At 40.6% G+C, this 16,498-nt stretch overlaps 1 protein-coding gene across 3 annotated transcripts in view; it reads left to right on the top strand.

The window, feature by feature from the left end:
* sox5 (SRY-box transcription factor 5) overlaps positions 1–16,498 on the top strand; it is a 262,222-nt gene that overhangs the window by 93,819 nt on the left and 151,905 nt on the right. For all 3 annotated transcript variants that reach the window (XM_072672872.1, XM_072672870.1, XM_072672871.1), the window contains exon 3: positions 3,756–3,811. The gene's annotated coding sequence lies outside the window, so the exon portion shown is untranslated. The remainder of the gene's footprint in view (positions 1–3,755; positions 3,812–16,498) is intronic.

Raw genomic sequence — 16,498 nt, 5'->3', positions numbered from 1 at the left:
TCTTGACTGAAGTTTAGTTCAGTCACTACTAATTGTAAAGCAGACATGCCTTTAAGCACTGAACATCATATACAGGGCTGTGAAAAAGTTTGTTTGCCTCCTGTCTGAATTCCTTAATTTGTGCATGTATCAAACAATAAATGACATTTATATCTTAAACAAAAACATAATAATGAGTGAAAGGGGCCTTGAGGAATCCAAATACTGTGTGATGGACGTTTTACGTATTTAATAATAAAAGATATTCAACACCCATTTTCCTGTAGTTGTTAATTACTGTCTCATAAGGCAAAGAGAAATTTTGTCCCACTGCAGGACTCCTTCAACTCAGTGGTCTTATCACCATTCTTATAGTTATGAGCTGCACTTGCTTTTGGGCTTTTGGTTCCTTGCCTTTTGAGATGACCGATTAGTGTTTTTGGAGTTAATATCGATCATCCATCGTCTTTCAGCTCGATCATTTGGGTGCCTATACTGATCAAGGGTGTTGTTGGATGACATGTTAACCTTTCAAAACAAACATGGTAATGCATCATGGTGCAGGGCTTCTGACTGGAAACAGACGAAATTCCTTTAACTTTCCACCTTCTACTGCTGTATTTTTGGTCGTAGTTAAATGTGGTCTGCACTGGTTTATGTGGTTAGTGGTGTTTTTTGGTTTTTGGTAGCCCTGCTGTGTTCTGATAGTCACTGTACTGGGCTGAGTTATGTACTCTGGAAAAGGGGTATCCAGTTAGTGGTGTCTTTACTCTGCTTCCTTGACAAGGTGCATTAGTTTTACACATTCTTGGAAATAGTAAAGCATATGTAAAGCGTTGCTGCAGCTGTACTTGAGCTCTGTAATTTGATCTATTGGTTAAACAAGGAACTGCAGCATCCTGTGATTGGGGAGCCCTGCTGTAATCCTTAACCTGTGAAATTATTTTATTTATCTGATATTATCTATATATTGTTGTGTTTTACTATTTTGCATTTTAGTGTTGTGCTGTGCCCATAAAAATAGGGCCATATGTGTTTAAACATGTCTGTCTGACAGCTTTTTTACTCTAAAAGTAAGCTTTAAGAAATTGAGTGTAATCACTGATAATTCATTTTTATGTTTTCTTAATGGAATAATTGAGTTTAATCAAGTAAAAGTGCCAGTCCTACCCATATTCTGTTTTTTCACCTGCACCACGCAAATCCAAATGCATACTGTCTTACTGTATATATTTAGAGCAGCCTGTTTTGAATACCACACGCCATTGTTTGTGCTGCGAACCGTACTTCATCTATAAGCCGTTGTGTAGACATCTTCTGAGTGCTGCTGATTCTGTGTGCACAATACATCAGCAGCACAGCGTCAGGGTGGTCCACGACTTCCCCGGCTGACCCCAGGACAGCCTCTGCACAATCTGAAGGCCATTTGGCCTAGATGATCATGTTAGAATTTGAGTTTATCTGTATGGAAATTGTCTTTTATTTTACTAGATTTCTTTTACAGCTAATAATACCAGTCCTCAGGGTCTACAGTTCAATATTAGCCTATGGACACGTTTAATGCTTTGCGTTAATTAATGTACATTTAGCATGTATAATCTATTGTTATGTGCATAGACAACATACAGTGAATAAATTAAGACATTTTGAGCGTCCAGGCAAATAAGCGGCAAGTGCAAATAAAGTGAAAGTGTCATAAATGAAATTAATATTTCATAGACTAAAATATGGAAAATTAATATTCAGAATGACACATGTTCCAAACATGGTTTGATAAAAAATCTATATATATTGTAAAAAAATCCAAGGTTTCTTTTCCCAACTAATCACAGAGTGTAACTTTTCTGGGTCCAAATTTCACGGTTAGCTAACTGTACTTGGGGCCACAGAACTGTTTGATGGGGGGGAGGGGGTTAATAATGTATGGATCTGCTTATTGGCTCCAAATTTATGTGGATTTCAACATTATTTGCACTTGGCATGATTTGTCACAAGTGTGATGAATGGTAAAAGTAAATGAATTATGGCTTCAGTAAGTAAGTTAGTGTTAGCTAGCTACAGTAGCCCTGTAGTTGTACTGCAAGACTAGACTATTATTACTACAAGAGGCTGTGCACTTCCTGGTCCTGATTTAGCAACACAGCAAATGTAAAAAGAAAACACAACCGGATCTAACGCATCCACACCAGCGCAGAAGGGGACAATACAGCTTTAATAACCATTTGGCCTTGCAGTTTTTATTTATTACATGAATAATTCCAGTTCAGTTTTCTAGTCTAGTTCAATCTGGACCCACTGTTCTTAATGTACAGTATATAACAAAATAAAAACATAAATTGTGAGCAATTCCAAACTTTTAACAGTCATGCATAAATTCTGATATAAACAAAAATAAATGAAAAGCTCAAATGTTCATTAGGGCTGTTCAGCTCCCCATGTTCTCGCTTGCCCTTACATGCCCTCTCAATACGGAAATCCACGCGTCCTCCGGATTACACAGGACAGCAGGCAAGATTACAAAGCTTCAGCAAAACGCAGCCTGTCTAATGAAAGGTCCCAACCCTCCTTCAGACTACACAACTCCCTCTGCTCTTCATCCCAGCAGCGTCACCTCGAATGCTACACAAGCCTGTCTAGTCACTGCCCATTTGATTTGTGCAGCAGAAGAACGGGCAGCTTCTAGTTTTTATCAGTTCATTAATAATGAGTCTGAATTGGTCAAAATTTTATAGAAAATGTATCTTCAAAGTTGGTTTTACTAATTCAACGGTTGTTACAGTTAGGAAAATCAATCCAGTGTAGGTAAGATATGCCAGACACTATGTAATATGTCATTATAATATGCCAGGCACTAAGTAACGCTGTCATATTTGTGTAAAATCTTGTAACATTATTTCTTTAACTTTAACAAATTTTGCGAGGTGGCATTGCAAAGATGGTCGTCTTGCCTATAAATTCTACTTTGTCTATGTCCAATGTCCAGTTTATTGCAATTTATCGGAACTGCATTGCACGTGTTGCCATTGCTGAAGAAGTGGCTGCTGAACCGCTTTTATTTTCCACAGTCTTTGCTGCAAGTTGCAGAATGACCACTCTTATGACAGGGCTGTAAACATGCACAGTGCATTGAGTATAAAAAAAGCCTTAGAATTTGACTGTACTTAATATTGAGATACCAGTTCAATAAAATTTGTCTGTAAGACTCCGATACTGGTCTTTTAGATCGAATCAGGGCATCCCTAATTTATTTGCTAGGAGTGAATTTAGGACTTGGGCTGAGGACACAGAGGGAAGCTGCCAAGAGCACTGATACAGCATAAGAGGATCCACTCCACTCTACACGCACTCCCAGTTTACGGCCCATAAACACAGAAAGTGACATCTTAAGTACGATACGATTTACATGCTCAGTGATATGTTGCGGGAGGGGGATTAGAGGGGTTTTGAAGTTGTTTGTGAAAGGGGGAGAGGGGGACGTCTCCCTCGTGTTCATCCTGAGTTCCAGAAGTTCACCCAGTGCCCGAGCACAGAGAATAGATCGAGCAGTCACTGTAAACATGACTAAAGCAACCTTATATCCAGCTTTTATTGTGAATGGAAAAAATGTTCTGTGGTTCCAGCGCACAATTAGAGTCGACATTAAATGAAATTTATTTCTGGAATGCCAAATGGTTCAGTGCTGAGAAAAAGCTTTGCAAGGCAGTGTCTAACCTGCTCTCCCTCTCTGTTTCTCTCCTCTCTGTCTCTCTCTCTTTTGCTTTCATTTGTTTTTTCAGTTGGATTCTGAAGACCAGAACTTTCCACAAAACCTCATCACCCCATCTGCAATCGGGTATGTAGTCTTGGTAGACTTTCTCTATTAAACTCGACTCAAAAAACCACAGACACACACACACACACACACACACACACACACACACACACACATTTGTCCAATAGTAGAGCCCTCATATCAGAATATTATGACCAACCCTGGTTTGGACTGAACTCAACTCATTACCATATCAGCTCCACTTTTACCATAAAGTAGCACTTTGTAGTTCTGTAATTACAGACGGTAGTCCATCTGTTTCTCTGCATACTTTTTTAGTTCTTTATTTCCTGATCTTTAATGGTCAGGACCCCCCAGGAGCTGATATAATGGGCTGAATACATTCCAAACCAGGGGTGCTCATAATATTCTGACATGAAATGTAACTTTTCTTTATAAATATGTATGCGAAAAAATGATTTATAAGAACTACATTGTTATAAATAAAGGTGCCAAAAAGAGTTCTTTGCAGTGATGGCATAGAAGAACCACAATTGGTTCCCAACAAACATTTTAGTAGGTGATTTTTTTAAAATAATTGATTGGTTAAAATCTAAACTAATCATTCAGAATGGTTTGTTGTGAACAAGTGGTTTCTTGTATATAATGCATACAAAAAATTAAATCTACATGATTCAAATGTTTACATTGGTCACAAATTGGAATACACTGCATGTCCTAATGATACCCCTTCTGATAAATGCATTCACCTACTTTAAGTTGCAGCTTTTGCTCTCACTGATGTGCACACACACACAGCATGTCTGGTCCCTATAGATAGTATTGCCAATAGAGTAATGGTGTTCTCTGTATTAATGGTACTGCATCCAGTACTTTTGGGATGAGTAGAGACAGTTACTACAAAACAAGCTCCTTATTTCCCTTGATTTCAGCAGAAACAATGAATGAGCAGGTGTCCATATAGTGTATTTTGCATCAACCAAATTATTATGTGGAAAGGGAAAGGGAAACATGCAGGACATTCAAAATTGGCGAAATAGTTCCTTCTTCAGACTTAGTTCTATGCCTTTATGAACGTTGCATATAAAACAAGTGGACCCATCACAAAACAAGGACCCATCACATAGGACTGTTCTTCTGCTCAGGTGTGCTGACAGAAAAGTAAACTTGAAAAGAAAAGAAAAGAAAAAAAGAAAAGAACAGAAAACTTGCAATATTGGATATTAAACTGAAATAGAACCCTTACATGAAGGAACCCCCCATGTAAACTAGTGTTCACCATTAGCTCCAACCCTGATCCATCTCACCTTATCCATCAAATTATTGCTTTGATTAGCTGAATGGCGTGTATTAGATTTGAGTTGACAGGTGAAACCTACAGGAAGGTAGATCTCCAGGAGAAAGGTTCTCGTTCTTTAGAGGAACCAAAAAAGGTTCCTAGGGCAAAAAGCTTCTAAGGCAGCACTTAAAGAACACATTGACTTTACAATTGACATTGTAGCTTCACTGATTGTCTAGTCCTGGCAATATATCAAATATACATACACATGCATACACACACATACATTTCCCTCTTTGTATTTGCTGTTCATTCACAACTCCTCTTCCATGTTTGTGATTCATTGATTGTTCATATCTTCACGACACACACAATGCTAATATTAGCAAACTGGTTTGGATTTGAGCACCCAGTGTACTGTAACTGGTCTTTGAGTCTTCGTACAGTTGTATATACAGTGTCTAAGGGCCGCAGTAGGTCAGTGTTTGTATGTATACATATATGTATGAATGTGTGTGTAAACAAGTGAGTATGAGATGTTAGGGCCTCTGAGCTTTACTCTCCTGAAAGGCACCACTAATGACCCCTCACTTTGTGTGTGTGTGTGTGCTGATCTGAGTGTCCTAGCATTGGAGTAGTTCTCTGTTCTCATGGATTACATGTACCATGTGGCCTATATACTTGCGTGTGCATATGTGCATGTGTGTGAGTGTTTGAGCGACTGCGTGGGACTGTATCACAGACGGGCTATGGAGTGTGTCAGAGAGGACACAGTCTCACAGCTTGTAGTCATGTCTCATGGAGCCTAGGAGACTCATTTGGCAGTGTCTTCAGTCTATTTCTGTCATTGCCGACTGTGGCACTGCCCACTGTGTGTGGGTGTGTGTGTGTGTGTGTGTGTGTGTGTGTGTGTCCACCTCTTGTGCGCCATGGCAGGAGTAGGCCGGCATCCTCTGGCCCCTGACAGCAAGAATCTGTGTTCCTCCCTTCATATTTACGCATTGCTTTTCATTCTTACGTTCTGTCTCACCCTCTCATGCGCCACACTCTCTGCGGACGCTTGTGCTAAAAGCTCTGAATTCCAGCGGACAAAAGACGCTCTTAACTTTCTGAAATCCCTGAGCGCCTCACCGTCGATGCTAGTGATATATGATTCATCCTGCTGCTGTGGATGCACAGCGCATATGAAATGATATGATATAATAGGCACAGAAAAACATTGGCTTAGGCAACCCACACAGTTGCTGCTCCATCAAATCCTCTACAAACTGGTAATGGCATGATTTTATTATTCTTATTCAGGATTCGAAGAGCTTGTTACTGAAGAAACATAATAGATGCACAGACGCATCATAGATCCAATCACTGGCCACTTTAAGTGCAAGAAGCACTTACCTTGTAGGTCCACCATTCAGGTGTACAGTTAGAGACTGTAGCCCATCTGTTGCTATGAACAGACTTGGACAATTGCTGATCCTCAGTCATAAAGCATATTGTGATATTCAGCACACATGTGATATTGTTATTATGGACTCCTTGAAGCACAGTCACCTACGTTTTGCTGAAGAATTTAAGGACATGTTTACATAGCAGGTAAGATTTTCCCACCAATCTGATATGTTCTGTAATCTTCTGTAGGCACTACCTATATTTGACATTCGTCCAAAGAGTGTGCGCTATCAAGAAATCCAATTTATTTAGTTTCCTTTGACCCTGCAGCCACGTCCTCCTGTGGCCGTGTTAGGCCATTTCTCAAAAAGAAAAAATTAAACCCGGAGAGGTTGTAAGAGGCTTTCTAATTTTTGTTAGAAACACAGAACATCACATCACCCCAAATATTTTGGAGGTCTGTTACCTCACTATCCCGTCACTGAAAACCTCCCTTGCTGTATGGCGTCCATTTTCCTTTCTCCTCACATGACACATGACAAATGTGAAGTTGGATTGATGTAAAAGTCATTCATTCAGATCTGGCTGTTCCGACTGAGCCGCATTGCCAAGTATCGGACATGTATCAGTATTCAATACAACACATTAATAGTGGCCTAAATCTGAAATATAAACGTCAGATTTAGTGTTCAGAGATCAGATCAGATTGGTGCCACTTTTACCTGCTGTGTGAACATAATGTTAGCAATATAGGGTAGCTCTGGTTTCACAAGCTTGGACAACACTGTCAAATTCAGATCCGATGTTTTGTGTGTCTTTGGTCTGAGCTTCTTCACGGCCCACAGTAAAAGCCACAGAGCTGTCCTTCTTTCCAGTGTGCTATCTACAGCACCAAGGGTCTACCACCATTGAGTGGAAGCACAAAATACACCAAACGTGTTCAAATATTTGTTGACAACCCTTTGCACCCATTGCTGACATAGATATGCAAATGCACACTCACAGCTTATCTAGTCTCAGTGGAAAAATACTGCCAGTAGAATAGAACTCTTTGGAGCAGATAAACATGCTGACTTACTGGCGCCGTGCCTAATGCTAGACGTGGGCTGGAGGGGTATAAAGCCCCCCCAGCACTGAGCTGCGGAGCAGTGGAACTGTGTTCTCTGGAATGATGGGGCTCCATCCAATACTTTTGGGATGAGTTGGGGAGTTGGAGATGAGGTGGGGTGGTGATCATCCAACATCCTGTATTGCTTTGCTCCAATGTAGTAGAACACATTCCCTGGACAGAGGCAGATACTCCAACCAAAGCAGGATACATTTTTTTTAGTACCCTTGAATTCAGAAGAAACAATGACTGAGCAGGTGTCCCAATACTTTTGTCTGTATAGAGTAGGGATTAGTAATAAAGTCAATGGTAAGGGCAGCCCCGCTGTAAAGCATGTAGATGCTTCTAGCCCATAATCCCTCACATTTGGTCTCCAGCTTGTTCCTTTGCTTTGATTATGTCTTCCCATGTTTCTCAGTAGCCAAAAATGCAGCACACCCACATCTCTCTCTCTCTCTCTCTCTCTCTCTCTCTCTCTCTCTCTCTCTCTTTCCCCCCTCTCTCTCTTTTTCTTTTTCTCTTTCCACCTCAGACCTTCCTTCAGAGACGTGGAGCATCCCCGGCGCCTCAGAAATGGCCGGCCGTCCGGCCGCCGGCCAGCGCGATCATGGGAATTTATTGGTGCTTAGGCGGCGCAAGCTATTAAAACGTTACAATAGACATTAGCGCGGGGCCAGGCAGCCTGTTCAGCCTAACGAACATATGCTTCCCCACCGACGCCTAAACTCTTATTTATGGATTTAATTTAATGTGCAGGAAGAATTCTAAATTAAATTTGGTGCGTGCCTCCGGAGAGTGTCGGTGTATAATAACATGGTAATTTTTACACATCTTTATGAGAAATGAGAAAATTAATTCTTTCTGACAAGCTGTAATTATTGGGTTTGGAACAGGCACAGCTGAACAGTTTGAGCTCGGCTAGTCTGCCAATGAGCTGAAGGAGAGAGGTGCAGATAGCGGGGACACACACAATTATAGATGCAAGCTCGCACACGCACACACACAGGCACTCTCATCCACAGAGGAAGAGAGATAGAGGGGGTGAGAGAACGAGAAAAGGAGAGAGAGAAAAATATAAAGAGAAAGAAACAGACTTTGCCAGTTAAAATCCTTTCCTGTATAGTTAAGTCTACAGTTTGACTAGTTAAAATCTATACTTATATCTGTAGTCTGACTGGTTTAAGTAATTTACTGTAGAGTTAAGTCTATAGCCTAACTGGTTCAAATAATTTCCTCTATAGTTAAGTCTATTGTTTAACTAGTTAAAATCCTTTCCCCTATAGTTAAGTCTATTGTTTGACTAGTCAAAACCCTTTCATCTATAGTTAAGTCTATAGTTTGACTAGTTACAATCCTTTCTTCTATAGTTAAGTCTATAGTTTGACTAGTCAAAACTCTTTTCTGTATAGTTAAGTCTATAGTTTGACTAGTAAAAACTCTTTAATCTATAGTTAAGTTAATAGTTTGACTATTAAAACCCTTTCCTCTATGGTTAAGTCTATAGTTTGACTAGTAAAAACCCTTTCCTCTATGGTTACTTCTATAGTTTGACTAGTTAAAACCATTTCCTCTATGGTTAAGTCTATAGTTTGACTAGTAAAAACCCTTTCCTCTAGAGTTAAGTCTATAGTTTGACTAGTTCAAATCTTTTCTTCTAGAGTTAAGTCTATAGTTTGACTAGTTAAAATCCTTTCCTCTATAGTTAGGTCTATAGTTAAGTCTATATTTAAAATCTTTCTTCTTTACTTATATTTGTAGTCAGACAAGTTCAAATAATTAACTTTTTGTAAAGTCTACAGCCTTACTGGTTTAAATTATTTCCTCTATAGTTAAGTCTATAGAGTTCCTTTAAAATAAGTCTAGTAAATATAGTTAAGTTTGACTGGTAAAAAATAAAAATAACAAGTTCAGATTCAGATTGTTGATCATTGCTTCTGTAGCTGAGCTGGATCAGTAATTTGACTAGTCAGACATTAAACGCTAATTGTTGTTTCATTGGTCATAGTGACCTGATTAGATTCATGTCACTGCTGTGGCCACTGTGTGTGTTTTGTGGTTGGTGCAGGAATGAGAGAGGGGCATTGTGGGCAGGGGGCTTGGCATTGTGGGAAAGGTCTCTGCCGGCAGGGGGGTTCGGCAGCCCTGTCTGATGTCATCAGCATGCAGTGCCACGAGGTCTTCCCCAGTCAAGGTCATCTGCCATTTAATATTCAGAGCGTTGCTGGACCACACAACTGCCCTCACAGCCTCATAATGATCACTGGAAGAAAATGACACACAAATACGTACAACGCACCCACATATATGTATGTGCATAATATGTATGGGGTATTTCCACTTATTATTATTATTATTATTATTATTATTAATAATAATAATAATAATAATAATAATAACCTCTGCAACCAATGTTTGTTTGTTTGTTTAGTTAATCTTTTTGAATTAAAAAAAAAAAACAAATTGCCCTCACAATATCAGAATTTTGTATCACTGCTGGGGAAAGCAGGTCACACATATTTGAACAAACAGCACACAACTGACTGGACTGCTGGTCCCCTCATCCTACTTCAGCGTTAAAGCATCAGGAAATTGTAATAGCATACTTGCAGGGCCACAGCATCTGTTGGAGTGAAACACCCTGCCTTCATTTGCGACATTTGTGAATGACAAGCGTGAGTGGACCTTGTGTGTGTGTTGGAGAGAGGTATTTGTGCATGACACACGCTGACTGTGCATCCAGAGGCCATTTCAGTTTATTTATTTATCCTGTTCCATTTTGTCATGTGCTGTTAAAAGTTTAATCCCCCCATCCCTGCGGTTAGGGACCCACAGGGGAGAGGCGTCCTAGTGGCCATTGGACTGAATTATGGATGGCGGTGTGCGCGTGTGTGATGAAATGCAGGTGTCACCGTGTGAGATGTCCTTTCAGATGGCACTCTACTGTCACACACACAAAACAGTGCTGGGTCAGACTCTCTTAACTCTTTTTATGGTCGCGCTGTCAGAGGACATTAGTGGACTGGCCCATTGTCTCTTGCTCTGCGCACTCCGAAGATAACAGGTAATGTTTCGCTCCGTCTTACAGCCCCTCACTCAGTGCTGACTGGTCCACCGACAGGTCCACCGAGGATGGCCCAGATGAAACATTTATTCGGCCAGACTGCAGGCACTCGGGCCTCACAGAGCAACAAGCTTCCGATATCCTTGCTCATTTGGCTGCTGTGCAGGGTCCATTTTGATGCAAAACTGTAAGCAAAAATGGTTCTATATAGTACTAAAAAAAGGGGGCTTTAATTCGTAGTGGTGGTGGAACTCATTTTGGTGCTATATAGAATCATTTTTTTAAGGTTCTTTATAAAATCCATAGACAAGAAGTTTTCCTTATTCCTGAAGAACCATGTGAACAAGTAGACTCATTCAAGCAATCAAATCATTCCTTCTATCGACATTGTCATATATTGAATCATCACATTTACTAAAGAAGCCTTAAAGAATCCTTTAAGCACATAGTAATGGCAGTAAAGGAACCCTTTTTTGATGTTATGTAGAACAATTTTAAAAGGCTCTTGAAGGAAACATCTACCACAGGTTTTGTGTTTGAAGGACCACTGAACAAAGCAACGAGCTTTTCAAGAATTCAGATGGTTCTATAAGTTATCATGGTTAAACCACTGCATTTACTAAAGAACTTGTAACAGTAGTGGAAGCCTTTTTGGAACCCTTTTTGGCTCTTGGAAAAACATCTACAACAGATTTTCGTTGTATTTGAGGGACCATTGATTCTGTATTCTAAATAAATGTTCTTTGACTTGAATCAGTGCTGGAACCTTTTTTTAAAAGCTGTTTAAAGAACCATATACAATCATCTTTTCTTGTATTTGCAAAGAACCAATGAAGCATCCAAATAGGTTATTTGATTTGTCAAGTGTAAACTGTCCAACGTTTTCCTGAAATGCTTAAAGCTGTTTTCACACTAAAGGCAGTATGCGCTGCGCTTGCTACTCTAGGTTACACTAGGTTTGCATGGCGCTTGCCGGTTGGGAGCAAAAGTGGGAGGTGCTCTTTGTAACAAGGAGAGTCAAATTAACAGAAAAAAAAGTTTTTCAGACTGGTATTACGTAGCTCTTCGTGTTCAGAAACTAGCTAAAACTAGCCTTTCCTCCATGTTGGAGGGAACTACCAGACGCACTCACTGCTCTCCAATGGGCAACGCAAACGTTGAAATCATTTGAACTTTGGATGACGCTGCACGTCTGCACACAGTGAACTCCTTTTTACAGCTGCACAGAGACAATTTGCATCTGCAACAAGCATCCCGTTAGAAAGAACGTGTTTCATAGCGCAGTGGTGAATTTCCAGATTTCAGTGTAAAAGCTGCTTAAATAAACAAAATGTATATTGGGCATAGTGAAAAATTCATCACTGATGATACTTAAATGTGCCATTGAATGCAATTATCCAGTATTTTAACTTGCCCTTTAATGTAGTAATTATATGACTTTGGATTTATGAGCTTGCTTATAACACTATTGTCTGATTTTAAAACATACAGTTTCTCTTTACAGTGTCTTTGTGAAAAAAGTATGAACTATGAGCTTTGATTGGCTGGTTTATACAGCTTTTTCCTGCAGCTTTTCCTTTTGTGTTTTTAACACCGTAGCAAGAACCATCCAATTTAATTCAATTCAACGTTATTGTCCTTATACTAATACAGGGTTCCACAGTACAACAAAACTCAGTTACGTTCTGGTGCAGAATAGGTGGGACATGATATAATAGTGCAAGGACAAAAGACAAAACTTGAGACAGGTAGCAGAGACAATAAGTACAAAGACAATACATTAAATACAAAAGATATACAAATCTGAGCATGTACAAATGCAAATGTGTGCATGAATGCTGAATGACTGAGGTCCAGACTAAGTTCCTATACTAATAGTAAAATGGAATAATATGTAGAGCAGCGATGTGTTGTGCATGTAAATGAAGAGTAAAACAGTAAGTTCAGGAGCCACCTGGTACTGTAAACAGCATCATGTATGTAAACAAGGTGTGCAGTGCAGAAATAAGTATAGCAACTAGTGTTTATGTACAATTGACAGATTATGTACAATTACGATTACAGTTGTGACTGTAGTTATTAATAGTTATTAATCTTTTTGTTGTTGTTGTTGTTCCAGAGTCTTAACCAGAAAGTGTTGCTGTCCTCTCGATGGCCTCTGTGACCAGCCAAGTTAGCTAGCTAAGGAAATTGCTGTAGGGCCTGTTAGGGTTAGCTTTTTGGCCAAGCAGCCGCTTGTTTTACTGGCTTTTCCCTCTCTGAGCAGTGCTTAATTTGGTCTTTTTGCAGTAATTCCCTTTCTCCAGAACTGCATAAAAATCATATAATATCTCATTTGTTTAACTTAAAAACACACAAAAAAATGTTATTAGTTGAAAACAGAGAATCCAGATGTAGCTAGTTTCACAGAATTTCCCTGAATGTCTGAATGGCCTATTAATGAGAAATATATATATATTTTTATCACCAGTGATAAGTGCAGCATACTCTATAGGGGTAAATATGATCATAGTATACTGTACACGCCATTCAGTGAATTACTGCAACGTCTCAGATCTACACCGATTTATTAAACCGCATCGATACACACCTTCTCCACCTCATGTTTTTCCCTGCTTTAACTAGCAGAGCTCCCACCCCTTCCAGCAGGGCCACTAATAAAACTCCACCCTTATGCAAAGTAGCCATTTGTTAACCCCAATCAGAGGGGTTAACCCTGATTCTACCTCCCAGGATGCCCTGGTGCAGGCGCCACTCCATCGCCAACGTAACGCTCAGGGTAATTACGAACCTTCTCATCATGTAAGAACAAACCACACAGACTTGCTTGCAACCTTACAATGACCTTTTGAAATGCCGGGTAATCACCTGTGTGTTCTTTCCTAAACTCTTTATTAGCACTGAGTTACCCCTGAGGGCAGGTAAACATCCCTCATATTCATCTCCTCTCAGAAGGGTCAGCTTAGTTGTGCTGTGAAGACTTTTGAGGTCCCAGATGGTCCTTTAACTGGTGTAGAACATAACCTGCAGATTATTCTCAAATGTTTTGTTTTAAGTTTTGCATCTATTGAAACATTTAACATACCCTTTGACAAAAAAATGACTGCAGATAGATAGGAAATAAAAATGAACTGCATAATGAGTGTATCTCATTTCTGATTTGAGCAGCTAGAAACCCAAGGACAGAAAATTACACAGGACTACAGCTGTGTGTAAAAATGTTCGTGTGTGTAAATGTGGCACAGGAGAGCAAGCCAGACAGAGAAAGAGGGAGAAAGAGAGCAAGATATGAACTCAAGGTGAAGTAAACCATAGCTAGTTCGTGACAATAGGGACAAATAAAATACTTGTCTAAGAGTTTATACTTGTCTTAGACTTTGTGTAGCCATTGAGAGGAATAATAAATGACATAGGTGAAGGGTGGGGTAAGCAGTGGCTCATTATCATTTAAAGAAACAGCCCTTTAAACCAGCTGTTCTCATTCTGATTTGAGTGCTATTTAGACATGGTGAAAAGGGTACTGCTGGTTCTGGATCGCTTTGGTACTTTGATTAAAGCATGTCACAGACATTTCATTAAGGGGAGCCCAGGGAACTGTGTTAATGTATAGAAACCTTTAAGGAACCTTCAAGGAACTTTTTTAGCATATTGATTTTTTAGATGGTAGCTTCTGCATAGAGGAGAAAGGGGATAGATTTTATTTACCCCATTATGCCATGGTAATAAATTCAGTATTGTTTGTTTAAAGTTAATTATGTGTGTCAATATCACAACGTGCCCTGGCCACGGTCTACAAGCATCAGACCCATATTTTTCTCTTCAAGCTTTGTATAAATCTCACAACTTTACTCTCACAAAGGTTTTTGGACAGAACTTTTCCGCACTATGTAAAGCAAACAGGGGCATCAGGACCTAACTGCCCCACCATCACTTCTGACTAAAACAGACCTTCAGATTAAAGCCCACTGACAACCCGTATAAACGGGCTACTGAAACAGACTAAGCAAGAGCAGTCAGCGGATAAATAGCCCACACAGATGCACATTTTCCTCTGAATGGAGAGGTTGTTCGAATTGACTGAATCAAAACTGGGAGAACAGTATGCAGTGTGTAAAGTGTGTAGGTGCTCTGTATTTAAGCTTCAGGGTTGTGTGACATCAAGCTTAAGAGCTGAAAGCAGATGTGCTTTCGTACAACGCACCGCCATATAATTAAAACTACCCGACTAATATTCCCCGTCTCCAAAACAACACTGACCCGTTGAGACATAGACTCAACATAGCCAGCATTAACAACACACAACATAGCCAGCATTAAGTGACAATGGGTTTTTGCATTTTGCTTCGCCTCCCAAAATGGGCGTGGCTACGAGTTGGGCCGGAAATACAGCAGGGGAGACTTAATTTTGGTTCAGCACAAACCATCTAATGTGTTATCAAAACTACCTTAAAAATTCCATAAGAAAGGTTAATTACTATCTAGTCCCACCACCCGATTGACTGTGTACCACCTCTTGCTTGTGTTGTATTGTATAATATCTCATGCTTTAAAACCGTAACAATCAGCACTTCCTCCATGTTGGCTCAGAGAAAGGAGAGACAGTACACACTGTGTCAGTCGCTGGCTATTGGTCGGGGATAGGTGAAGTTTACTCACCTGGACGTTGTGTGCCAAGTTCACCTGTCGCAGCGAATTATTGAAATGCATAGATTTAGCAAGTGAAACTTTGCGGACAAAGCCCAGTGTGACCCTGGCTTTAACCTATCACTTAGCCTTGGGCACCCTGTTGCTGGTTAACTGATTCTCCTTTCTGGAAGCCCTTTTAGCAGGTACTGACCACAGCAAACTGAGAATACCACACAAGACCTGCCTGATGTTTTGGAGATGTTCTGACCCAGCCGGCTAGCCAGCCCAATTTGGCCTTCGTCAGAGTTGCTCACTACCCACTGCTTGTCCACTTTTTCTGCTTTAATGCCGAACAGGCCCTAATTTTCTCAAGACCTTTTTAATTCTTCATTCCAGTGTAGATGTAAATAACGCCCATCCTAAAGATTACAGAGTGTGCTTGTACAAACAGATTTGTGGTTGAATAAGAAGCTATAGTGCTGTTTGGTTTGACACAGCCATGGGTAGCCGGTGCATTGGTATTCTGCCCTGACTCCGCACTTCTAATGTATTCATGGGCATAATCTCTCCATTGGCCTGGCCGTATGCATATGCATGCTTGTGCAGACCTGATGTCCGAGCGGGGAGCTGATAGGCTTCAAGTGAAGAGCACTTCTTCATCCGAGCAGGCTGACATCAGTTTGGGAATAGCTCTCCCAGCGCTTTTCTTAGACTGCCTACGAGTGTTGTTTGATTTTGTGGAATAAAAGCCACAAATGTAGCGTCGTCTCTCTGTCGATGAACATATGAAACGAAGCAGCAAGCAGGCCTTCGACCCCACGCTGTCGGAGCCTCGCAAATTCAGCTGGGCACAGGCGCCTTGCCTTCTCCGATGGCAGCGCAGAAGCAGGAAAAACACTCTGAAGACTCTGCAGTTTGATCTCTTGCTCTTCAGCTTTCAGTAGCCTTGTCGGGGGAGTCCTAGAGAAAGATGGAGAGAGCGAAAGAGAGCCCTGTGTGACTGTAACACCGGAGCCCGTGGTCTGCTCGGGAGGCCGCTCTCATTGTTGCAGCGTGTGATGGGGAGAAGAAAGGCTTGGCGGGGAGAGAGACACGTTTGATAGAGTTGTGGGGCGCGCGTGAATAAACGCTGAAGGGCAGCCATTGTCTCTGGCTGACCTCAATTTGGTACTGTATAGTCCCTTTTACCACACTGTCGACTGCCACAAAGCCACTATTCTGCTCCATGCACATTAAAGAAAGGGGGATTAGTAAAATAGTGCAATTGCGTGTCCAGATTCTTAA

Source organism: Salminus brasiliensis, chromosome 2 (genome assembly GCF_030463535.1).
Source record: "Salminus brasiliensis chromosome 2, fSalBra1.hap2, whole genome shotgun sequence".
NCBI classification, from domain to species: domain Eukaryota; kingdom Metazoa; phylum Chordata; class Actinopteri; order Characiformes; family Bryconidae; genus Salminus; species Salminus brasiliensis.
Note: the sequence above shows the minus strand (reverse complement) of the source record. Positions and strands in the feature narration are given on the sequence as shown.